We start from the raw sequence: 26675 nt of genomic DNA, 5'->3' as shown, positions 1-26675 counted from the left end.
CACTTCCGCCCTCCCCCTCTCGTGGCCTTTCAATTGGTTGGAGTGCCTGGAACGTCATGAGCTCATCCTAACCCTTGCCCGGGCTTCTTTTCTAGTCAAGTTTGTCTGGGCCTGCAAATAAATAAATAAATAAGATCATTATTATTATTTTTTAATGAAATAAGGAATAATTAGCTTCAGAAGCAACATCTAAATTTTGGTGAGAAAAATGGGATTTCCAGAGAGAATGTTCCCAATTCATTTGCTTGGACTTTCCAAGGAAATTCTGGGAATCTCCCCACTTTCCACTCAAAACTTGTACCTAACCTAGAGGGGACCCTCATACCTCAGGCCAGATGGTGAGGCCCAGTGGCACCAAAACTGTCATTGGAACAAAGGCAGCAAAATGGCACACACTCTTCCTCAAGAGACATTCAGCCAAGGAGCCTTATGGCAGTAGCCTTAAGAACTTTTAAAAGCTAATTTTACCCTAACCCTTCTGGAGTCTGTAAAGAAATATCACATGATTGTCTATCCAAGTAATTCATGTATGGAAACTGCTTTGAAGTCATTGTGAAAAGACTCAGCAGAGATCCTCGATTCTAAAAAAATCCATAGATTCGATATCGGTGCTTTTTGCTCCAATCAAGGCTGAGATGGATTGGCCCAAAGAAATTGATTAGTCCATTCAAGACCATCCACCTGTAATTTTTCCCCAAACAAAAAGTAACTTCTTTTCCAGGTAGCTAAGAAATTTCGTCCTTTTTCACTTACTGAGATAATATTTTAATATTTTCTTTGGGTATGTGAGGATGTTGTTGCTCTCTAAGCAATGCACACATATTTGCTCCAGACCAAATGTAAATCAAAGTACTATGTGAGAGACTGGGGAGATTCAAAATCATATTTATTCATTTTTTAAAAATATATGTATACTCCAAACCATCAGACTGAAAATAGGCAATGGAAGTAGGCATTCCAAATTGTACACCAATGCATGTGTGTGCATGCGATGCCACCCATTTTCATGCCACTTCATCCCACATCATAACAAGAACATGTGAATAATTTGAACTTGTCATTTTTAGCAAGAACTTTATTATTTGGATTAAAGAAATCAATAATCCTTCTGAAAGTACTTCTGAAGCCTTTCCAGACCTGATCTGGAAAACCCCATGATGGAATTATGGAATCAATCACCAGAGGACAAATTCTACACGAAGCTCAAATCCTATTTTATGCTTTCCTGCAATAATTGTAATTCATTACAATGTTATTTGCCTATGAAATATTCCTGTTGAAATGTATTTTGCCATGCTGCAGTGCCAGATGCTCTCTGCCAAATAAGGTCTAGTCCAGTGGACTGTACCATGTACTGTTGACCAATAACCATTAGCATACCATACTGAAAATGCATCATACATCCATTCACTTATTCAACACTTTTTTATTGAGTACTTTGCTGTATTCAGCCACTGTTCTAGGTGCTGGGAGTACAGCAACAAAGAAAACAAAATCCCGGAACTCATGAAACTCGTACTCTAGTGAGAAGAGACATACAAAATACACACAAACAAATTGTTCCAATATCTATTGTTGAATAACAAATGGCCCCCAAACTTAGTGGTTTAGAACAACAACAATTTTACTATTATCTCTCATGGTTCTGGGAGGTGATTAAGCTAAGTTAAGCAGTTCTCATTTGGAGTCTCATGCAGGGGCTGGGGCTGAAGTCATCTCAAAAGCTTCCTCAAACATCTAGAGGTTGGTGATGGCTGTTGGTCAGAACAGCTGGCTGTTTGGCCTCTCCATGTGGCCTAGGCTTCCTCATGTCACAGTGGCTGAGTTCCAAGATTGAGTGCCTTATAATGACCAGGCAGAGATTGTATGGTTTTTTGTGACCTAGCCTCAGGGGTCACACAGCATCACTTCTGCCACAATTACAGGCTGCCCTCCATTTGAGGCCAGTGACAAACATCTCTCAAAGGAAGTCGTAGAAATATCACATTGTAAGAAGAGTATGTGGCATAGGAAATCTTGTTGTGACCATCTTGGAAAATATAACCTACCACACATTACATAAGTAAATATACGGTAGGTGATAATGTGGTAGGTGCAATGGATGGGGAAAAAGGCAGGAGAAAGGGGGATTTGGGAGTGTGGTACAGAGGTGGGGGTGGGAACGTTGTTATTTTATGTGGGGTGGCTGGAAAAGGCTCCATTATTTTTTTAATATACATATTTTATTTTATTTTATTATTTTTAAAAATTTACATCCATGGGGCGCCTGGGTGGCTCAGTAGGTTGAGCGTCCGACTTCAGCTCAGGTCATGATCTCGCAGTTTGTGGGTTCGAGCCCCGCATCGGGCTCTGTGCTGACACCTCAGAGCCTGGAGCCTGCTTTGGATTCTGTGTCTCCTTCTCTTTCTGCCCCTCTCCCACTTGTGCTCTATCTCTCTCTGTCTCTCAAAAATAAATAAACTTAAAATAATTTTTAAAAATTTACATCCAAATTAGTTAGCATATAGTGCAACAATGATTTCAGGAGTAGATTCCTTAGTGCCCCTTACCCATTTAGCCCATCCCCCCCCCCACAACCCCTCCAGTAACCTTCAGTTTGTTCTTCATATTTATGAGTCTCTTCTGTTTTGTCCCCCTCCCTGTTTTTATGTTATTTTTGTTTCCCTTCCCTTATGCTCATCTGTTTTGTTTCTTAAAGTCCTCATATGAGTGAAGTCATATGATATTTGTCTTTCTCTGACTAATTTCACTTAGTGTAATTCTCTCCAGTTCCATCCACGTAGTTGCAAATGGCAAGATTTCATTCTTTTTGATTGCCGAGTGAGACTCCATTGTGTGTGTGTGTGTGTGTGTGTGTGTGTGTGTGTGTGTGTGTATGTGTATATATATATATATACCACATACCACATCTTCTTCATTCATCCATCAATGGACATTTGGGCTCTTTTCATACTTTGGCTATTGTTGACAGTGCTGCTATAAACATGGGGGTGCATGTGTCCCTTCAAAACAGCGCAACTGTATCCCTTGGACAAATGGAAAAGGCTCCATTATTAAGGTGACATTTGGGGGCAGATCTGAAGAAAGCGAAGCCAATTTCAAGTTTTACTCTTATTAAAAGTGAAATCATTGGAAGATTTTGAGCTGAGGAGTGACCTAACATTTTTAAAGGAACACTCTGGCTGCTGGTAGATGCAAGGAGTATGTGCAAGAAGATGACTTAGGAGACTAGTGCAATAATCCAGGTGAGAGATGATGCTGGCCTGGACCCAGGTGGGGACCGTGAGCTGCTACTTCAACTGAGTGAGTTCTGTGGTGTGTCGTTTACTTCTCTGTGACCTATATTTCGGTAATTTCATTTGTGTCCTGGAAGACAGTTTTGACCCATAATGGCTAATAAAATGTGTGAATGATGGTGCTCTGCCTGCCACAAAGAAATAAAGGAAGAACTTCATGCTGATCATAAATGAGAGTTTTTTGGGTTTTGGAGGCACCTTTGAGGATCGAGTTCAGGAAGCAAAGGTAAGGACCAAAAGACGCTCAGGGAATGGGGTAAGCTCTTTGACATTATAAGAGATGTCCTAACTGTGCCACAGCCTGGGAGGATTCATCAACTGTTGAATGATTAATTGCCAGAAGAAATCACTAATAGAGACATAACTTCAGGGGATGTAAAGAGAACTCTACCACCTTACAACACTGGAGGAACATCTCCAAAAGGACTCAATACTTAGTGCTCCCATTTCCAGAAATGTAATCCCTGTGCTAAAGAGAGAATGTCCATATTTATTTGGACAGTGTTGGAACATTTTGATGTCCTCAGCTGACACACAATTTTTAGAGTGAATAAGCCTGATAGCTGTGATTTCTTGTATCTGACCCATCTGGGTAATGATGGGAAACCAAAGCAGTGAGCAAATAACCTGGATTAAATCCTTAGAATTGAATTCATATGTGCCTCGACGTGTTGGGGAAGGGCCTGAAAGCCATTCCAGTTTGGTGTATTGAAGAAATTGTACCCTAATACTGCCGCTAAAAGTCTACCCCAGTCTTCAGTAGCCAACTTAGAAAAATTGAATCCTCTCCATATGGATTTCTAAGAAAGAAGGTCAAAAGTTAATGGAAGTCCCAAGTTGGGCATTTCACAGTTAGGTAGCTGGAGAGTGTTTCTTTTCTACAGTTTATGGAAACATTTGCTTCCTTGGCTTATGGTTTCTGCCACAAGTTGAAAATTGGAACCACCTGTAGCTTAGAGTGTCAAGGTAGAGAGACAAATGATTTCAACATGTCTTCAAAAGCAGTGATTCATGGGTGCCCCTTTGCCATTGTTTTGCTAATATCCAAACCTAATCAATGACTGCTCAGGTTCAGTGTGAAGCTGACTGCTACTTGCCAGGGTGGGGGAGTAGAGAGGATGGTGAGGTCAGTCCAGGCAGAAAGCAGCTTTGTGGGGAACAATGCCAGGTTTCTTTTAAAACAAGCATCTTAGGGGCACCTGGGTGGCGCAGTCGGTTAAGCGTCCGACTTCAGCCAGGTCACGATCTCGCGGTCCATGGGTTCGAGCCCCGCGTCAGGCTCTGGGCTGATGGCTCGGAGCCTGGAGCCTGTTTCCGATTCTGTGTCTCCCTCTCTCTCTGCCCCTCCCCCGTTAATGCTCAGTCTCTCTCTGTCCCAAAAATAAATAAAAAAAAAAAGTTGAAAAAAAATTTTTTTTAAAACAAGCATCTTACTCTCTGCAACATACATTCAGGTCAAAACCAGAAGCTCAAAGGAAGCTACTCATTTTGGAAGATATAAGAGGTAGAAAAAGAGTGGAGAAATTTTCATCATTTGAGAATCTCCCGGCCCCGAAGATGGACAGCTGATTTCACTTGAGCCTGCGAGTCAAGAAAAGTCAACACATATGGGCAGGAATAGATGCCTAACTTGATAGGGAAATAATCATAACATAAAGGGCAAGTTTGACCAGCATCAAATAAAAAGTGGGAAACTCAGAGGCTGCTGCTAGGTTTTATTTAAAAGATTATTTGCTACCTCCTTAAGTTTAAAGGAGCTGAGGACTTTCCTAGGCATTCAGAAAATTCTCATGAGGTGAGGAATAAGTGGAGGAAGTTTTCAGATTGGGTTCCTAAAATAAGCGATGCTCATTAACTTTCAGTAAAAAGGAATTGAAGGCTCTGTCTTCAAAATATATTTTGTGGGGTGCCACAAAATATATTTTGTGGTTCAGTCAGTTGAACATCTTGATTTCAGCTCAGGTCATGATCCCAGGGTCCTGGTATTGAACCCTGCGTCAAGCCCCCTCCCTCGCCCCCCCCCCCCCCCCCCCCCCGCACGGCCCCACATTGACCCCATGATGAGTGTGGAGTCTGCTTAAGATTCTTATTCTCTTGGGGAGCCTGGGTGGCTCAGTCGGTTAAGTGGCCGACTTCAGCTCAGGTCATGATTTCACGGTCTGTGAGTTCGAGCCCCGCGTCGGGCTCTGTGCTGACAGCTCAGAGCCTGGAGCCTGTTTCAGATTCTGTGTCTCCCTCTCTGTGACCCTCTCCTGTTCATGCTCTGTCTCAAAAATAATAAACGTTAAAAAATTTAAAAAAGTATTAAAAAAAAAAAGATTCTTTCTCTCTCCCTGTGTCCTTCTCCTCTGCTAGCTCTCTCTGTCTCTCTCTCAAAAAAAAATCAACATATATTTTGCAAGAAATGTATTAGCAGCAACTTCATCAGTTATCAAGACTTCTCTGTGAGTTGCTGTATGATTTCATGGAAGGTAATAATTTCATTAAACTTTGAATTATATTAATATTATCTAAGAGATTCTCCTGGGGCACCTGGCTGGCTTAGTAGGTGGAGTGTAAGACTCTTGATCTCAGGGTTGTGAGTTCCAGCCCCATGTTGGTTGGGTATAGAGATTACTTAAATTTTTTTTTTAATTAAAAGAAAAAGAGAGAGAGAGAGAGACACCTAGAAGCAAAGCTACATTTGTTTCATCTAGGTTGTTGCTATGGAGTTGAGCAAGTATGGTTATCAAGTAATTAAACTGATTCCATAAAGCTTCATGGAAAAATTAACTGGATTATTTTAGAGACACATTTGTTATGTGCCTTGTTCATTATAATAGATTGAAAAGTGAAATTTAATTAAATTTTCCTTTTTTTCTCTAGTATACATTCTTTTCTAATTTAGTGGTGTTTGGGGGCGCCTGGGTGGCGCAGTCGGTTAAGCGTCCGACTTCAGCCAGGTCACGATCTCGCGGTCCGTGAGTTCGAGCCCCGCGTCGGGCTCTGGGCTGATGGCTCAGAGCCTGGAGCCTGTTTCAGATTCTGTGTCTCCCTCTCTCTCTGCCCCTCCCCCGTTCATGCTCTGTCTCTCTCTGTCGCAAAAATAAATAAAAAACGTTGAAAAAAAAAATTAATTTAGTGGTGTTTGTATTTTATTGTAGTCATGAATAATTTCCAGAACACAACTGTGGTCATTAAACAACTTGATTCATTCTTGTGAAGGACATAGGATTAATATTGTTTTACAGATGAGGAGACTCGGCCTCCAGAATTTAGTTTCGAAGGTTTCTGGTATAGATAAATGATCATATCCCTTGGGGTCTTGTCTTGTTGTTGAGTATGTACAGTAGGAGTTAGAGGTAGCAAGGAGACCATCTCCTAAGACAGACAAGGATACATTTTTTAAAAAATGTTTATTTATTTTTGACATAGAGAGACAGAGCGTGAGCAGGGAAGGAGTAGAGAGAGAGAGACATAGAATCTGAAGCAGGCTCCGGGCTCTGAGCTGTCAGCAGAGAGCCTGATACAGAGCTCGAACTCATGAACTGTGAGATCACAACCTGAACCAAAGTCGGACACTTAACTGACTGAGCCAACCAGGAGCCCCGCCAAGGATACACTTCTAATGCCTTTTGTATTGCCTGAGAAATAAAGGTAGTAAGACCTGAAGATGTGAAAGTACCAAGATCTACCAATTTAAAACAATTTTATAGAAGGAAAATGATTCAGCCAGGAAATAGTTCTCATTTCTATGTTTGTGTGTAAACGCATTGATGTGTAAGTCCTGTAAGTCAGGTGTGAATGCGAGTTTCTTCTTTCCTGTGCACCCTGATAGCTGCTTCTCCTATTCAGAGATCTCATTCCTAACCTAATCTAGAAAAGTGAACCTTAACCTTTTCTGCATGATGGATCCCTTGAAAACCTCTATGAAAGCTATGGATTAGCTCCCTCTGAAAAATGCACATTTGCACATAACATTTTGCAAATACTTTCAGACTTGAAACTCATTCATGTGCTTCTGTATTAACCCCAGGGGAAGAACCTCAGGCCTTGAGCCCATTGGAAAAGATCCTTCACTCCCTCTTTTTTCTGGAGAAGTTATATATTTCTCAGTAATCATATGAACATGTGTGCCCCCAAACTGCATGCTTATTCTCTTTCTTATTATTAGTTATCATTATTCAGCATTTATTATTATTATTGCCATTATTGTTTTTTCCTTTATCTTTGCCCAAGATATTCTTCAATATCTGAGAAAGTTCTGGAACCCTAAGACTCAAAAGATGACCAGATGGGCTAGCTACCTCAGCCAGTTGAATTAATACCATTGGAATTGAGGAGGTTATCTCCAGTTCACCATGTGGACAAATACACTGGCCCTTCTGGGATGCCTGGCTGAGTTCACCTGATTCACTGGCTGTCACTCACTGAATAGTCATGTGTTCTCTACATTTCCCAGCTTCCCTTGCAGCTGTATTAGGTAGGGTCTCAAGATTGGGTCCTGGCAAATGGAGATAGGAGTTTAAGTGATGGGCTACTCTTGGTCCAAAGCAATTAAAGATTGGTGTGGCTCCTTTCTTCCCATTTAGTGAGATCGTAGAACAAGATGGAAGCAGCCTAGATCCCTGAGTCACACCAGGAAGGAGAGCTGAACTCATGAGTTGCCCAAAATACCCTGGACTTTACCAGAACAACAACAGCAAACCTTTATTGTGCTAAGCCACTGAGATTCTAGGATAAACCTGTTAATTTAGCATAGCCTAATTATACTAATACATTGGTATAAGATTAGATAAAAAAAATAAATTACCACAGAACACTTTTATGACTAAGAATGGGAGTCAATATGGCTAACTGGATAGACTTTGTTATTACCTGCTTTGGAGGGTTATTGCATTAGAAGTATAATATATAAAATCTGAGGATGGTACTTGACTTATATTACTCCATAAATGGTGGCTTTTGTTATTAGTTCTTAAGATATCCTATACCATAGGGGCACCTGAGTGGCTCAGTTGGTTAAGCATCCGACTCTTGGTTTTGGCTCAGGTCATGATCTCATGGTTTGTGGGATCAAGCCCCACGTCGGGCCCTGCTCTGGCAGTGCAGAGCCTGCTTGGGATTCGCTTTCTCCCCTTCTCTCTGGCCCCGTCCCCGCTCGTGCTGTCTCTCTCTCAAAATAAATAAATAAACTTAAAAAAAAAAGATATCCTATACCATAATGTAAGTGTTTTATGGGACATGATAAAATTTGACTACATTCTGATTCTTTCCCAGATTTCTCACCTTAAGGTATCTCTTCTAAATAGTTTGGGTCTTGGAAAAAAGCAACTTTTATAAAACTGCTAGAAGTAATAATTTCCAAGAAATGAGTAGTTTATTATCTTTAACCAGCCAGATATTTAACAAAAGCCTATTATTTCTTCCATATTTTAATGAACAAAACAACATAACAGGTAACAATATTACCAAGTGCAAAGTTGTGTGGTCCAGTTACAGAATAGAACATACAAACAATGCTAACGGTGTGAGACACACAGCATCTTCTGGAAAGAGAAAGGAAAGCACAATGCAGGCTCAAGTCTTCAGAGAAAGCTTCTTGAAAGGAGTGGGGCTCAGATCTTGTCTTAAAGCATGAGTAGAATGTGAATAAATGAGGGAAAGGAAGGAGGGCATTCTAAGAGCGCAACAGAATGAGCAACGTACTGATCAAACCCATAAAGTTCAGATAAAATATCAGATTGAATCATATAAAATCGCTGGAGGGTTTTTTGTAGGGTAAAAAAACAATCTAATATCAGTAACTTTCTGTTTTTGAACTAATAAAAGTGGCCTTTGCGGAGTGGTACACAGTGGAATTTTCAACTGTATTGGTAATGTTTTCTTTTTTATGCTGAGCGGTAGGTACATCAGTTCCTTGTATTACTTCTTTCTTGTGGTTCTTAAATATTTCACAATTATCTCACTAGAATAAATTAAAGAGGAGCAAAAAAGAAAGTTAAGTCTCATCAAATAATGGAAACAATCCTTGTAGGTAACACTCATTCTCTTTAGAAAAAGAACACTTGGTTTTCTCAGTATTCTCAGACCTTTGCTCTTCTCCCCAGTCTTTTTCCAAGTGGCTCAGGGAGCAAGCACAACTTAGGCCATTGTATGCCAAAGGAGAGGATCCAAGAGACCCCTAAGGGCAGTCAGTGTTTTCTGACTCCTCTGGCCTTTGGAGCAGTTTCCCATCCCCACCTGGCTGCTGCCAGCCCTGCTGGTGTTTGCAGCTGAAAAGTTCAGATCATGTGGATATAACTTGTGAGCTGGCTTTCCTTTAGTTGCTCAGGCTTGTGGCTCTATCTCAGCCTCCCCTCAGCTCTCTGTCCTGACTACACTTTTACCTGATGTGCTATGCCAGAGAAAGATGTAGAGCATCCTGTGTTTCCTCACAGGGGCCCAAATGGGAGCAGGTCCCTGCTATTCCCTCCAGGTGTGACTCACCACATCATCTCTAGATAGAAACCTGGAAAGGAGACATTGGGATGGACATTTCCCTTCCCCCCCTTATTCTCTCTCCAGCTCGCTCTTTCTGTTATCCCCTAGGTCCAACAAACACAGGCTTCCCTGCCTTCCCGACTCCGTGTCCTTTCACCACGGAGCAGCAGACATCACGGCCTGGGAGTCATACCCTCTGAGAGACCTTCCTGAGTTAAGTCCTCCAAGCTGGGATTTTCAGGGAGTTAGCAGACATTTTTTTTTAATCTTGAAAGGAATTTAGGAAATCTCCTTTCAAGCCACTAACCTGGCTTAGAAACTTCTTGCCTTGCTATAAAATTCTATGTTGAATGTCAAAAGCTGAATATCTCAGGATCCCCCCCCCCCATTCCTTCTTTATTTTTTCTTTAAAAATTTTTTTTAGAAATGTTTTTATTTATTTTTGAAGGAGAGAGAGAGAGAGAGAGAGAGAGAGAGAGAGACAGAGCATGAGCGGGGGAGGAGCAGAGAGAGAGGGAGATACAGAACTCAAAGCAGGCTCTAGGCTCTAAGCTGTCAGCATAGAGCTGGATGCAGGGCTCAAACTCACGAGCTGTGAGATCATGATCCCAGCCAAGCCAAAGTCATAAGCTCAACCGACTGAGCCACCCAGGTGCCTTGCCACCCCCCCATTCCTTCTGTAACAAGTCCTTATCTCCCCCCAAGCAGATGGATGTCAAGGGTCAACAAGGGATAAAGTCATTTATTCATAAAGGAACAAGAAAAGCACACTGTTATTCAAAATATTACTTTTCTAATTGCACTAAAATTCTCCCCTCCCCTGTTCCTCTCCTTAATAGATCTCCAACAATTGCCCCATTACCCCCACAGGTCAAATTCTGAGATTTATTGCCAGGGGTGATACTCAAGATGTTCACAACCAGCTGAATAGCATCCCTGACCCATGATGAACATGTAGAGGAAATAGAACCGGTTAAATAAGTTCCCAGTATTTGCTTTTCTCTCTTCCAAGGCACATCTGTGTAAAGCTTCCAGAATGTTTTACCCAGGGGCTCTCCTTCCTTAGCCTGTGTTTGCAATGACCCCTCCTGCCTGGTAGGCAAGCTTGGTGGAGTGTGCCTTGTGCACTTCAGAGGCAAGTTAACAAGGCATGACTTCAAGGAACATAAACTATCTCACTGATGTCACAACTGCCTTATAGGCAGGAGGTCTTTGGGGGAAAATGTTCAGGTCCAATATTCAGAGAGTCAGCGAAAAAAAGTGAAAGGAGAGCATGGCAGTGGTTGAAGAATCATGCCAAGCTCTAACTAGCTTTGTTTAAGCTTAGGGTCTTCAACTGTGAAACAAGGTTAGAATTTAAGCACATAAGATGCTTAGCAGAGAAAAGTGTTGAGTCAATGTCAGCTATTAATGTAACTGTAATATTTATTATTATAATTTATTGTTGTTGTTGTTACTGGGCCAGTGGCTTACTATTGACTATGAGGAGTATTTTCCTACCATCAGCACCCTTAGCCACACACACACACACACACACACACACACACACACACCTATGGGACTTCTGATACAAATATTGAACTAATGAAAATGGCAGAAATGAATGAATGAATGAATGAATGAAGTGTGTGTAATGTGGGCAACAGAGTAGTAAAGATATAAAATTCAGTCACAGACCACAGCCTTGGTTAGCACAAAAGAGTTTTCCCTATGCTGAGAAGGGACAAAGTCAAATTCAAGCAGTACAGCCTTTCATATTATCTATACAGGATATACAACTTTAAACATAAGCAATAAGGGAAAAAAGAAAAAATACATATTTTAAAATAAATATAAATTAAAAAAATAGATATGGGGAGTATTTGATTACATAATATCCCAGCAACCCAGGCTTCTCGCGACTGCACTGGAGACAGGGTCTTCAGACACATTTGGAATGTAGCCATAAGCCCAGGTTACAGAGTAGAAGAGGGGCCGTAGAGAAAGGGGAGCTTGACAGAACTGCTTTCATATTTTAAGTTATAGCTTTCTTTACTGAAATAATAGCTTTAAGAAGATAAATTATTCACAAATAATAGCAGATGCTGAGATGTGAAGATAAGCAAGAGAGATAATTAAAGGCTGCGTTCTTTAAAATGAGATAAGTATAGAGGCATAAATCAGACTGTCTAGTGCAGAGGTTTTCAAACATTTTTTGACACCAAGCCACTAAGAAATTATTCTACATTTCGGCCTGGTACATGCAAACACACACAGTATTCTCTTACAACACAGGTTTCATGAAAGCATATTGTTCCTTACTATGTGATACTTTCCTATTCTTTTATTCTGGGTTCTTTCCTTTCTTCCCTCCCTCCCCTACTCGCCTAGTCTCTCCTTCCCTAATATTCTCGTCGAACTGATTTTGCCACTCGCAGTTTGAAAAATACAGGTCTAGTGGATTTTCCTAATCACTAAATATTTCTATAGGTTGTTTACTCTCCAGAATGCAGTAGAATTCAGCAGACTGCCCCAAGGAACGGTCTCAAGGCTTGCCTTTTGTCTCTAGGAGTTAAGAGGTTGTTCCCAGGGGGACCTTGCTTCCGTGTAAGACAGACATGAGAATCTATGCAAGGAACTGCAAGGTCTGAAGACAAGAACCATTTGTCTGGTGCAATCTATATTAATTGTTTTAAATCTCCATCTTAAATATGTAGCACCACCGCTCACCTTTTACACCTAACCCAACACACAACTCTGGTTTGGGAGCACAACTATTCCTTGCCAGGCACAAGGGACATCTTTCCCAAGGCCGTGCTCCCTCGGGGGCCCCCTGCCGCGCGGCCCTTCCCGGGCCTCGGGTTAACTTTTCCCTCCAGTTTGGTGGAAGGTTACAGTAGAAGAAAATAGTCCCCACCGTCCAGAAACTTTTCAGGGGGAAAGGGGTGCTGGGCGTGCGAGTGCGCGGGCTGCGTGGGCCGGGATGGCCGAGCCGCGACAGGCCTGTAAGACTGGACGAGGCGGCGCGTGCCGAGGGGGCGCCGGCGGCGGGAGCGGCCGGGTGGGGAGCGGAGAGAAAGACCTGAAGTCCCGGGAAGGGCAGCGTCGGCCTGTGCGCCGCTGCTGTGCGCCCGCCTGCCGGGAGGGGGCGCTGGCGGCCGGAGAGCGAGGATCGGGCCGAGGTCCTCCCCACCGCCCCTCGGAGGCTTAGTCCCCGGTCGCCGAGAGCCGCCTTTTCTTATTGATCATTTCTTTTTGTCGTCGTTGATCTCTTGGCCCCAGACTGTGTTCAGGGAGCCATATTGAGAGTGTAGAAAATGAGGTGACCTGGAGAAAAAATTAAAATGTGACTTAAAAAATAGAGTTCTTCCTACTTCCTTGTTGTCTCTCTTATTAATTTAGATGTAAGTTACATTTGGAAAGGCCTCAAGATCAGGTTTTCCAAGGCTTTGTCTTCTGCCCTCACCTGACACTTAGAATTAGATTTTGTTGTGATGGTAATTTTGGCAAATGGAGGTTAACTCCCCCAAACATCACCCTGGTAAGTAATGAATATTTCCATGGGTGAAGACTGAGTTTTTGTTTTACTTCATTTTAATACATGTCTCTTTTTTAAGTGGGTAAAATTATACCTAGGTCAGCCCGGGTTAATTCAGATTATTTTTTAAAAACCTCGATGGTAGGTACTTTACCTAGTTTCTTCTTATTCAGATTTAAGGAATTTTGTTTTATTGCTACATGCATTTTAAGTATCCTTTGTTCTTAGTGTAGACAGAAAACGGCCTGTCTCTCTCTCTCTTCTTGGTTGGCATGGTCAACAGACATTTGGGGAGTACTTAGTTTAGGATGCTGTTGGGCACTACAGATTAAACAATCTGACATACCTGTTAATTTCATTAGAAATAGCATTTTGGATTTCATTTACATATAGTCTATACCATGCTATGTATCAGAAATCTTTGTGAAACGTAAACTGCTTAAATGTGAGAATCCTGTTTTATTCTTCAGTAAAATGGAGTTAATCTCCTTATAGTGTTGTGCATTTTAAGGGGTTTGAGATATAATAGGGACTCATTAAATGACAACTGTTAGTATTGTTTATCTCCATATTCTCCAAAGTGCTTTGCACATGGCAATCAATAAATATTGGTCAAATGAATGAACATGCCATGTCCCATACTATGCATGTAGTATAGTACATACCAGGATGGGAGCCCTCTAGCACAATGACTTCATTTCATCACTGAAGCTTGGGGTGGAGGTATCCGTCCTGCAGCCCTTTTACCAGATTTGGACTCTCTTGACCTTGGAATGTAGACCACTTCAAATTTTCAGGGGAAAAAAATTACGTAGTTAACAAATAGGGCCTAACCTCTTGTCAGTATGGAACTTGAGAAGTTTGTTTAAATATGGAAACATTAAACTCACTTGACACAGATCAGAGGGAAAAAGGTTTCTATGCATTATTCAAGTTATTCATGTCAAAAGCGATTAGTGGGCCCTGGCTTCCATTACATCATTCATTAGGAGAGTGACAGCTGGAAGCTCCGCAAGTCATATGATTCAATGAAGGCGCTGACTGAATTTTCTGTGTTTCTGCCCTTAGCTATACTGAGTTTTTAGTATGTTTGGAAAAGGTGAAAACAGAATGTGGAGATGGGGTTACTTGAATGCTGTCAGACTGCGAAGCAGTGGAGACTTGAAGAGATTTACTGAGCTGTTTCCTTAAAGACTTTAGTGAATTAATTAAAAAGGTTCTGAGAGATAAAACATGCCAGACCCCTACTGGGTCATAAAATTATTATTTCCTGTTGATGTGACATGACAGCTGAGCACAGCGCGTGTAAAGCTTCAGGGGAATAATACAAGGGCAGTGCTGATGTGTTCAAAGACATGCAAGTGTTCAACTCTATCTGGCCCTGACAATGAAGTCGGCTGGATCCCATGCTCGTTTTCTTTTGCTCAAGCATCTGAGCTCAATAGAAGCCTAGACTTTGGTGACGTGCTGAACTACTTGGTGAAAATGAAAGCACAACTTCAGAAGACCTTCACAGATTCTGATGAGTAGGTGCTACATTTCATGTTTTAGTCGTTGCTTTTGGAATGCATACCTGAAGATGGTCCTCAGTTATCAAGCCAGACCTGTGCCACTCAGTTTCCAGAGCTGAAAAGTGAACTGTAAGGAGACAAATATCCCTGGAATGTTCGAGACAAGTAGATGAGTTGCAGAAATAGTCTAAAAGTTTTGACCAAATTATGGGCAATGTTTGGGTCTAGCTGGTATAGAAATGGTATACATTCTTTTCCAGGCAACAGTGAAATCAACATTGTCAAAAATGGCAGCCAGCATTGAAGCTGCAAACCATCATTGTTAATATATAGCTATAGTCTGAAATTGAATATGCTGTGGCTGAATATAACACATTCATTCAACACATATTTATTAAGTGCTAGGCCTTGGAGATGCCTCAGTTCTTATAGTCTATAATAGTGGTGCTCAATAGGAATATAATTTGAGCCACTTGGGTATTTAAAAATTTTTAGTAGCCACATTAAGCAATTTAAAAGAAACCAGTAAAATTAATTTTAATACTATATTTTATTTCATCAAATATATCTAAAATATTATTATCTTGCTATGTGCCCGACATAGAAATTATTATTTTTTAAATAGTTTATTATTGGGGCGCCTGGGTGGCTCAGTCAGTTAACTGTCCAACTTCGGCTCAGGTCATGATCTCATGGTTCGTGGGTTCGAGCCCCGCGTCGGGCTCTGTGCTGACAGCTTGGAGCCTGGAGCCTGTTTCAGATTCTGTGTCTCCCTCTCTCTCTGACCCTCCCCCAGTCATGATCTGTCTCTCTCTGTCTCAAAAATAAATAAACGTTAAAAAAAAGTTTATTATTATTTTTAGTAATCTTTACATTCAACATGAGGTTTGAGCTCCCCATCCCGAAATCAAGAGTCACATGCTCTTCTGACTGAGCCAGCCAGGTGCCCCGTGACCTATATATAAAATATTAATAAAATAGTTTATGTTCTTCAGAATCCGGTTTTTCTAATTTGGTGTGTATTTTATACTTAGAACATTGCATTCGCCACGTTTTAGGTGCTCAAAAGCCACATGTGGCCAGTGGTTACCATATGGTACAGTCGGGGTCTAGAGGGAAATACAGGTGAGTAAACAGGTGATTTCAACTAAATGTAAGAAAAGCTATGAAGAAACAAGTGTAAGGTATAAAGGTCCCCAAATCCTACAATTCTCTGCGCTTCTCTGCATCCTTCTCCGTGCCCCACGGAATGTGTGGCTTGAACTCAACACCCAGACATCAAGAGTCTAATGCTCTACTGACGGAGCCAGCCAAGTGCCCCTCTTCTTCCTGCTTTAGTAGAATTTAAATGGGTTTAGATAGAATTTAAATGGGATTAAAATTTTGTGCTATAGTTATTTACTTCTGTGGTTCAAGTTCTCACTTAAAAATCAAAAGAGCTTGACCCTGTATAGGATTAAATTCAAGTGCTTTTTATTTCAGCATGGTCTTCAGTTAACTCTTCTTGTAGATTAGAGACTTCTAAAGAAAAATACGTATTACCTTCTCCTTCTGGGAAGAAAACAATCCCCTTTCACATTTTGTAAAGGAGAAAATGGTGCAGCTACTTACACAGGATCACCTACTGATTTAAAACAAGTCAGAAGAACCCCACTTGCCCACGATGGTACCTCTTTTAGGTAGACTGCCGTTGCCTCCTAGCAGTAAGGACAGTGAGGTAAATTAATTATTCAGTATCTTCGGAGGTCAAGAAATAAAGGAAACCCCTAATTAAATAAACCCTCAGGGTGCTGAGAGCTTATAGTTTCCTTAAATTTGCATACTTCCTTTGGAGGACCAGTTCTCTTGTTTGAAGGAACAGCCAACCCAGGCATATGGGCTGTTCCCTTTTACTTCTGGGAAAGTGAAATAATGTCTCCAATATAGACAAGTCTGCCAGGTGTCCACACTCTTCTTACCTCCGGTAAGAGAGGTGATAACTCAAGAAGTACTTCCATCACAGAGCCACAGTAGACAGCAACACAAGACAAATGAGGGAGGGTCTCATCTTCGAAAACATGTTTCTGTACAGAAAAGACCCCTTTCCAAAAAGGTTTGGTGTTCAGATTCAGAATCAGCAAACCCTTGTTGAATAGATATTACATACAAGGCACATCTTTCTACTGTACCATTTTAATGGGGTGCCTGGGTGACTCGGTCAGAGGAGTGTGCCACCTTTTTTTTTTAATGTTTATTTATTTTTGAGAGAGAGAGACAGAGCTCGAGCAAGGGAGGGGCAGAGAGAGACGGAAACACAGAATCCGAAGCAGGCTCCAGGCTCTGAGCTGTCAGCACAGAGCCTGACACAGAGCTCGAATTCACTGACCGCGAGATCATGACCTGAGCCGAAGTTGGACTCTGCCACCCAAGCGCCCCAAGCGTGTGGCTCTTGATCATGGGGTTGTAAGTTTGAGCTCCATGATGGGTGTAGGGATTACTTAAATAAGTAAAAAAATTTTTTTTTAATGATACCATTTTAGGGGCATCTGGGTGGCTCAGTCGGTTGAGTGTCCAACTTTGGCTCAGGTCATGATCTAATGGCGGTTTGTGAGTTTGAGCCCCATGTTGGGCTTGCTGCTGTCAGCGCAGAGCCCACTTCAGATCCTCTGTCCCCCTCTCTCTCTGCTCCCCCTGGCTCCTGCTTGCACTCTCAAAAATAAATAACACATTTTAAAAAATTATGCCATTTTAATATTTGAATCTAAGAGGAGCTCTTCAACTTTTTCCAAAATGGGATTTCATGCAGAAATGAGATCCTGCAGAGTGAGGACTGACTATAGGAATACTTTACTACTCATCGTGTGTCAACTACACTCAATTTTGACAAACTCCAAATCAAAAAACTTTAGTATTAAGGTATCTCTGCAAACGGAAACAAATTTCCCGACCTTTGACCATTGTTCTATGAACATACAAACTCTGTGTACCACATTCCATCCCAGCACGTTGTTCCTACCTTCTCGCTACAAAGGTGTACTGAGAATGTCTTTCTGAACAGAATTACTCTCATGAGGGAAAAAGTAGAAGCATGTATTAGTTAGAGTAACTGCTACAACCAATAGACCCAAGTAAGGAAAATGGCCCAAATATAATCGTTTCTTTCTTTATCCTTCTCCCCCACCTTTCTTTTTCTCTTTCTCTCTTTCTTTCTCAAGATTTTTATTTAAAAATAAAGATTTTTATTTTTAAGTTATCTCTACATCCAGCCTGGGGCTTGAACCCACAACCCCGAGATCAAGAGTTGATACTTTACCAACTGAGCCAGCCAGACGCCCCCAATTGTTCATTTCTTGTTCCTTGGATGTCAGAGCAGCTCTCCTCCATGCAGCCGTGTAGGAACCCAAATTAATGAAGGCCTGCAAAAGGCTTGGAAGAACACACATGGGAAGTTTTGTGGGCCTAGAAGTATAGTACACCCCTCAAAATAGGCCTTTTGGACTGGTACCAGTTTGGTGCAGTTACTGGGGTATGACAAGGTAAGTACAGAAATGGAAAGTAAGCCTTTAGAAAGTTTTATAAGTGTTTTGATTGAATGATTTTATGTCTGCTGAATTGGGGCTCAATTTATGTCTTTTTAAAATGTCTTTGCTTTAAAATTTCATTTTTTTCCAGTAACTGTTTGTAGTGTATTTTACAAAAGTTTTGGTCTACAATGAATTAGAAGGAAAAAAAAACAATATGGTCTGAGAAGCATGAGTACACAATACTTCCCTTCATACTCCTTCAGCTAGAACTTCGTCTCATAGTCATGTCTAACCATAGTGAAGGTTAGAAATGTGGCCTAGCTATATGCAAAAAGACAAGGGGAGAACAGAGATGTTGGTGAGCATTAGAAGTCTCTGGCACTCTTAGCTCACACACCCGGAAACACAGCCTAAAGTGTGAAATGGAAGAGAGAGAACTAAGTCCTCCAGTGAGGCTGAGTAATGGGAGGTGTATTGTCTTAGTTTGTCCAATGCCAGCCATTGGAATTACTTACAATCCAGAAGGATGTGGCTGTGAAGGCCACAAGGGGAAGTGTTATCTTTATTTACTGTGCTCATTTCTCTCACACTCTTTTCTTTCCATTCTCCCAGCCATGCCTTAGTTCATCCTTTCTTAAACTATCAAAATAACCTCCTAACAGAAGTTTCTACTCCCAGCCGCACATCTCTCACCCCCATCTAATGTGAACCTTGTCGTGATACTCTTCCATGATCTCCCATCACTTATGGGCTTGAGTTAGACTTCTCTCATAAAAATCCCACAAGGCCATTAATATTCCAGTCCCTTCCTACCTGTTAGGCCTCATCTCCTGGCCAGATGGACGAATGAAATCCTGCCTTTTGCTCTTTTGTGACCCCTTGTGACTTTTCGAGTCTTCCTAAGGGAACCAACATCCATCTTGCCTTCTTGTTGTCACAGAACTCTCTCTGAGCTTTGACAAGACTGGGGAGGAAGCCAGAGAGGAAGGCTCAGGTCAGCAGAGGGCTTAGCTTAGCCCATCTGTGGGAGAAAGATGGGGCATTCAACAGGAAGGAAGGCAGTTAACAAGTTCAAGGGAACCTTACTTAGCTCAATTCCTAAGTCCCAAGTCCATCCTCAGAGCTAGGCGTGTCAGCCTACCATAAAAATGAGGCCCAGAAAACTCCAGGAGGTTGATAAGTCTTTCTAAAGTATGATAAGAGTCTCTCAAGAGAAGAAATGGAAGGTATAGCCCCCTCCCTCAAGGAATTCATCATATAATACATCCATTTGAACAATCAGCAGGCAGGATTGTATATGGTTAAGAGCATGACTCTAGAGTCAAGCTGTGTGGGTGTGAATGGTGGTTCTGTCACTGTGTGACCTTGGGTAACTTATTTAACTTCTCGGTGTTTCAGTTTCTATACTTAAAATAGGAGTGATAACGCTACCTACCTTATAGGATCATCATGAAGATTAAATGAGGTAATATTTCTAAGGTAATTAGAATACTATCAGGCTCCTAATAAGTGATTCAGTGCTTTTAAAATAAATAAATAAATATCTATAATTAGAGATTTCTAGATAACATATAAGTGAAACACTCATTGTGTGGCTTACCTCTGTAAGAATTCAGAAATGGGAAAAATGATAAGAAAAAAGAAATTAAGAAGGGCTTCACTGAGGTAGTAAGACTATAAGGAGTGGGCAGGATTTGGGAAGACAGAGGTGTGGCCAGATCCAGGCGAAGGAGTGGAGGCAGAAACTGGCATGGTACAGGGGCAGGTGGTGGGGAACGAGAAGAGACAGCAGGGCAATAGAATTGGAATTGGGGGGCAGGAAGAGGTCAGGTCAACACCAGATTGTATAGGATTCTGAAAGACTGTAAGAGACAACAGATCATTGTTGACATTTTTTCAGAGGGAAATGACATGATGAAAGTGGTGTTTTGGGAAGATTCATCTGGCAGTGGTTTTCTGGAAAGACTGGAGAAGAGAGAAGATCAAGAGAAGAAAGGATAGTTAGGAGGTAGTTATAATAATTCTGGCTTGAGGTGGTGAAGACCTGATTTAATCTTGCACTGACATGAGGAGATGAGGGGAATTTGTGAAATATCTGGTTTTAAATTTCATTTCAGAAAGTAAAAGAGTAAGATATGCTTAGAGTTTAAAAAAAATTAAATAGGACATTAAGGTATAAAATGAAAAGCAGAAGTTTCCCTTGTCTTTGCCATCTTTAGTCTGGCTTTACAAAGATAACCACACTTAAAGGTTTCTCGTGTACTTCAAATAAGTTTTAAGCATATACCTGCATAGAACAGTGGGCTATTTTTCCTGGTGGTTATGTTCTGTAAAGTTGCCTCCAGCACTGAATTAGCAAATACCACACTGTCGCTCCTGGGGGAAACACAGGGTTGGGTTCTCGAGAGTTTCTGATCATAACATTTACAACTGATCAATACATTATTTTGTATTTATGTGTTTCTGTTTAAAGACACCTTGTTTTAAAAAAAAAAAGACACCTTATTTAATATGTATTGTTGATTCATTAATGTTGAACTCATGACCAACAGCACTATGACTCATGCCTGAAAGGAACTTATCTAATGCATATTTTCTCTGGAAAGCACATTGAAGCTTTCTTGTGCTTGGGAACACTAGACAGCCCTTCAGCACGACGGCTGGGGGAAGGGCATTTTAAACAGTGAAATCACCAACAGAAAACACCAAAACCATGTGAAAAACATGATACTACAAAGACCATGAGTAGGACACTTGTTTGTTGGATCAGAACTAGAAGAAGGCAGAGCATTGCTGTTTTGGGGCTCAGCTGGGAATCAACCTGTCCTGTGATTCAGATTGCTGCTCTGCCCACATCTGTGGATGACCATGAAAGTGTTATGAGTATTGATTGGGGGCTACAAGTAACTTTCAGCGAGTAGGCAAGTTGACAAATACAGAACCCACAAATAATGAGGATGGACTGTGTTTGGAGAAAGGACCAGCTTCATGGCCATATGACCTGTACAGTGGCACATAGCTGCATTCATTGTGCATATATATATACCTATATACTATATATGAACACAAACGCCATATCTTGAAATTACATTCAGACACTGTCTGTAGTAGCACTGCTCTAAGCCAAAGGATACACTGTATTTCAAATAATGATCTTTATTGCCTTCTTGCTCTCCAAAAAGTTTGTACTGATTTTCACTCCTAGCAAGAAGATCTGGGCATGTCTCTTTTCTCACAGCTTGCCAAATCAGTAAATCTCCAAATTTAAAAAATTTGCCAATCTGATTGTTGTAGTTGTTTTGATTTGCATTTATTTAATCATGTGTGAAGTTGAGCATGTTTTCTACATATTTATGTTTAATCATTTTTTTTTAATTTAATGTTTTATTTATTTTTGAGACAGAGAGAGACAGAGCATGAGCAGGGGAGGCGCAGAAAGAGAGGAAGACACCGAATCCAAAGCAGGCTCCAGGCTGATAGCTCAGAGCCCAACAACGCAGGGCTCAAACTCATGAACTGTGAGATCGTGACCTGAGCCGAAGTTGGACACTTAACAAACTGAGCCACCCAGGCACCCCAATGTATTAGTCATTTTTCTTTTTCTCTTTTTGTGAATTGCCTGTTGCTCTCTTTTGTTCATTTTCCTATTAAGTTGTTTGTCTTTAGTATTTCTTTATATAAATTAACTAGCTCTTTGCTTATGTATGAGTTATTATCTCTGACTTATGAGTCTTTTGATTCTATTTGAAGCATTTTGGGGGGGACTACTTCTTAATCCCCTTCCCCTATTTCTCCCATCTCCTCACTTTTCCCCACTGGCAACCACCAGTTTGTTCTCTGTATTTATGAAAGTGTTTCTGTTTTATTTTGTTTATTTGTTTTTTATTTTATTTTTTAAAGATTTCATTTTTTAAGTATAGCTCAAACTCACAACTCCAAGATCAAAAGTCCCACTCTCCACAGATTAAGCCAGCCAGATACCCCCATTTGTATTGTTTTATAGATTCTGCATATAAGTGAAATTATAAGATATCTCTTTCTCTGACTTATTTCTTATTTAACTTCTTTGTAGAAATTTTTTAAAAAATATTTTATTTTTAAGTAATCTCTACAGCCAACGTGGGGCCCCAAATTACAACCAGGCCCCCTCTGTCTTTCTTATTTCACTCAGCATAATACCCTCTAGGTTCATTCATGTTGTCCCAAATGTCAAGATCTCATCCTTTTTATGGCTTCATAATATTCCACTTTATGTATATATCACATCTTCCTTATTCATTCACCTCTTGATGGACATGTAGGTTGAGAACCTTGCAAATGAGAGATATTTTAAATTTCAATCAACAGCACTTGATGACAATTAAATTTTTTTTTTAATGTTTATTTATTTTTGAGAGAGACAGAGACAGAGTACAAGTGGGTTAGGGGCAGAGAGAGAGAGACAAAATCTGAAGCAGGCTCCAGGCTCTAAGCTATCAGCACAGAACCTGATGTGGGCTCAAAATCACAAACCACGAGATCATGACCTGAGCCACAATTGGATGCCTAACTGACTGAGCCACCCAGATTCCCCGATGACAATTTTGATGTCGGGAGCCTGGGAGATGAAGATGGGTGTTTCCAGGTTTGGACACTAGTAACAATGTTCTTTCTAGGCTCTTCCAGTGGGGGTCCTCCAAACAATAGGCCCTTCCCCGAAAGCCTAGGGAGCCAAAGTTTCAAAATCAAGAATTTATTAGAGTTTACTGCTTTTATTTTTATTTTTATTTTATTTTATTTTATTTTAATTTTATTTTATTTTAAGAGAGAGAGTGAGATCAGGAGACAGGCAGAGAAAAAAGGAAACAGAGAATCCCAAGCAGGCTGTGTGCTGTCTGTGTGGAGCCCGAGGCAGGGCTCAGTCCCACAAACCATGAGATCATGACCTGAGGTGAAATCAAGAAGCCAATGCTTAACCAACTGAGCCACCCAGGTACTCCCCCCAACTTTTATTTTGAGAGAGAGGGAGAGAGAGAGAGCATGCTAGTGTATTTTTTTTATTATTTATTTTTAAAAATAAACTCTACCCTCAACATGGGGCTTGAAATCACAACAGTGAGATCAAGAGTCACATTGTTTTACTGACAGAGGCTGCCAGGTGATGCTGTTTTGTTTTGTTTTGTTTTTTTTTTTAAATAAACAATTTAAGAATTGCTTCAGATTTACAGAAACATTGCAAAAATAGTAAATACTATAAGAGTAAGTGTTCTTATATGCCCTACACCCAGTTTTCCCTATTATTAACATCTTTTTAAAAAGATTTTTCGTTTTCTTTTTTAATGTTTATTTATTTTTGAGAGAGAGAGAGGGAGCAAGAGAGAGACAGAGAGACAGAGAGAGAGAGAGGAGGGGCAGAGAGAGAGGGAGACAGAGGATCCAAAGTGGGCTCTGCGCTGACAGCCTGGGAGCCTGACACAGGGCTCGAACTCACAAACTGAGAGATCACGACCTGAGCTGAAACCAAGAGTCAGATGCTTAACAGACTGAGCTACTCAGGCACCCCCTATTATTAACATCTTATATTAGTGTGGTACATTTATCACAATTGATGAGCCAATAGTGCTGCGTCATTATTAACTAAAGTTCATGCTTTACTCAGATTTCCTTGGTGTTTGGTCTCATATTCTGTTTCAGTTTCAGGACCCCATCCAGGATAACATATCATATCTATTCGTAATGTCTACTTAGGCTCCTCTTGGCTGTGACAGTTGAGTTTCCTGCTTTTTATCACTGCCACCCCACAACAATTCACTGACTAATGCGAGCAAAACCCTCTTGGAGCCAGCTCTGCCCAGGACACAGAATTAGCAAACAGCTGACTGTAGACTGTCATCTCTTCTCTCCCTCATGCCTCGAACCCCTTTCCCTGAGGCTCTCAGGCATTCCTGTCTCCCCCGTACATTCATTTCAGTGCCCTGTGCATTCCTCCTTTGCCCTCTGATGTCAAGGTATTGAAGGTAAGTCTTCCTTTGAAGTAAAAGGTTGCTTTCTAGAGAAAGCAGAGGTTCGGATCCTCACCCCCCCCCCCCCACACATATTCCTCTAAAATTGGCTTATTTGTGTGTGTTTGTTTACACCCTCAATTAGTCTAGCTGGATGGGTTTTTTGGTAGCTAATCTCTGGTATGGTTCTAAGCAATACTGGAAGGAGACACTGAGGAGTGTAATTAGTAAAGAGAAGGAAGTTGAGAAGGAGAGCTGGTGTGAACTGGGGAAGTTAAGGTGCCTCGTTTGCATGCATCTGAAATAAAGGTGAGATGTACAAGTGCAGAAGTCCTAGAGGAAGTTAGAAATACAGGTTTTGTACACCAATAAGAGGTCAGCATTTAAATACGATTCTTGTTTTTGTTTTAATGTTTATTTATTTTTGAGAGAGAGAGCACAAGAGCGGGGTAGGGGCAGAGAGAGAGGGAGACAGAGGATCCAAAGCAGACTCCACGCTGACAGCAGAGAGCCCAACACAGGGCTCAAACCCACAAACTGCAAGATCATGACCCAAGCAAAGTCCGACACTTAACTGACTGAGCCACCCAGGTGCCCCTTAAGTATTTTTTTAAATTAATTAATTTATTTTGAGAGAGAGAGAGGGAGAGAGAAAGAGAGAGAGAAAGCGCGCATCAGCGGGGGAGGGGCAGAGAGGGAGAGAGAGAATCCCAAATAGGCTTCGAGCTGTCAGCGCAGAGTCTGACACAGGGCTTGATCTCACAAACCGTGAGATCATGAAGAAGTCAGGATTTCAAATAGAGATGTGAGTTATCTGCTTTTGCAGGTGTCAGTAGAAGGCATGGGAGTGAGGGAGAAGAGTCATGGGCACAGGAGAGAGAGCCTCGCCTGTGGTTAGGGGACTGGGCAGGAGTACCTGTGATGGAGACAAGGGAGGCACTGGAGCAGTGGTGTGGAAACCCACGGGGGTGGGGGGCAATTGTGGAAGAGTAGGAAGCAGAGGAACAAGACACATTCAGTAGAAGGGGCACCAAGAAAAAGGTCATCAGTTTCTGAGTTCAACTGTAGAGGAGGAACAAAGGGACTTGGAACCATTGGGTTTAAACTGACACAGGCACTGATGTAGAGAAAGGAAAGAAATAGTGTTATAGCTACAAGTTACAAAGAGAAGGGGCTATGGTTCTCCTATCCATTTTTCAGGGCAGAAGGAAAGAAACTCAGGGAGGGAATTATTGAAGATGATGGAGGGAAGGGGAAATTGGTGGAAGTTAGGTTCTTGTGGTTTCCCTGCTTCACTAGGATATAAGCTCCTGAAGGCAGCTTCTGAAAGCAGAAATCTGTTTTGATTTCTGCACTATTCCAGAAGCCTAGCACGGTGCCTGGCACCTGGTAGGTGTTCAATAAACATTGCTGAAGAGTTGAGAAGAAGAGGAATCGTCTAGATACTAGAGAGACTGGCTTTAGAATGAAGGATAAATGAATATATGTATGTCTCCCTGTTAGACCACAGGGAGGAGTGAGGAGCTGGAGGTAGATAAGGAACTCGTGCCTGAAGCAAGCTCCTGGGCTGGGAGACATGGTACCCAGTGAAGATGGACTGCAGGAGGGCAGGCTGGGCAGGGAACTGAGGGCAAAAGGATCCTGGTTCCATCCAGGGCAGCCACGAGCTGGCCTGGGACACCACCTGGGCTCTTTTCCCAGCCCTTTGCATTCCAGCTGAGTCCTGTGCACAATGAAGAAAGGGAACTGACAGTGCAGTGACATGATTTAGGTTAATGAACCACTGGTCACCTGCCAAGAGGGTGGGAAGTTGTTTTTCTTTCTGCCCGCCTTTGTAGAAAAGAAGTTTTATGAATGATTCATCTCATCTCATTATTCAGAGCACAAGTTCATGAGCTGATAACAAGAGATTAAAACCCAAGGAGAACATTTCCACCCCCACCCCACCCCCACCTACCACCAATTTCTGGTGGATAGATATGTTCATTGTCTTGACTGCAGTAAGGATTTTATGGATATAGGTATCTCAAAACTGTCAAATTGTACATTTACATTTAGGCAGTTTACTGTATGTCAATTATACTTCAATAAAGCTGTTTAGAAAAGGGAAAGAATCTCATAGAAAAATTTTTATAATTACAAAGTTGTGTATTTTAATTTGTACATGCTTGCTTGTATATATCAATTCATCTAATTTATCTTTGCAATCAAAGAGAAAGTCACTTTTTTAAATGTTTATTTTTGAAGGGGGGGCACACAAGCGGGGGAGGGGCAGAGAGAGAGAGAGACACAGAATCTGAAGCAGGCTCCAGGCTCTGAACTGTCAGCACAGAGCCAGCCACGCACTTGAACTCACTGTGAGATCATGACCTGAGCCGAAGTCCGACCTCAACTGACAACCGACT

General features: G+C 41.4%; 1 long non-coding RNA gene across 2 annotated transcripts; it reads right to left on the bottom strand.

The window, feature by feature from the left end:
* Window positions 1-11575: 11575 nt before the first annotated feature.
* LOC132672899 (uncharacterized) lies at window positions 11576-19364 on the bottom strand. 2 transcript variants are annotated; one of them, XR_009607767.3, is made up of 5 exons: window positions 19103-19364; window positions 18079-18191; window positions 14849-16483; window positions 13941-14058; window positions 11576-13064 (listed from the first exon to the last, which is right to left on the bottom strand). It is a non-coding gene; the product is annotated as an uncharacterized LOC132672899 (long non-coding RNA). The 2 variants fall into 2 exon arrangements; XR_009607766.2 differs by having other exon boundaries at window positions 14849-14933.
* Between the last annotated feature and the right edge of the window lie 7311 nt (window positions 19365-26675).

This window comes from Panthera onca, chromosome C1 (assembly GCF_046562875.1).
Source record: "Panthera onca isolate mPanOnc1 chromosome C1, mPanOnc1 haplotype 2, whole genome shotgun sequence".
NCBI classification, from domain to species: domain Eukaryota; kingdom Metazoa; phylum Chordata; class Mammalia; order Carnivora; family Felidae; genus Panthera; species Panthera onca.
The sequence above is the reverse complement of the archived record's forward strand: the minus strand, read 5'-3'. Positions and strand labels throughout refer to the sequence as shown.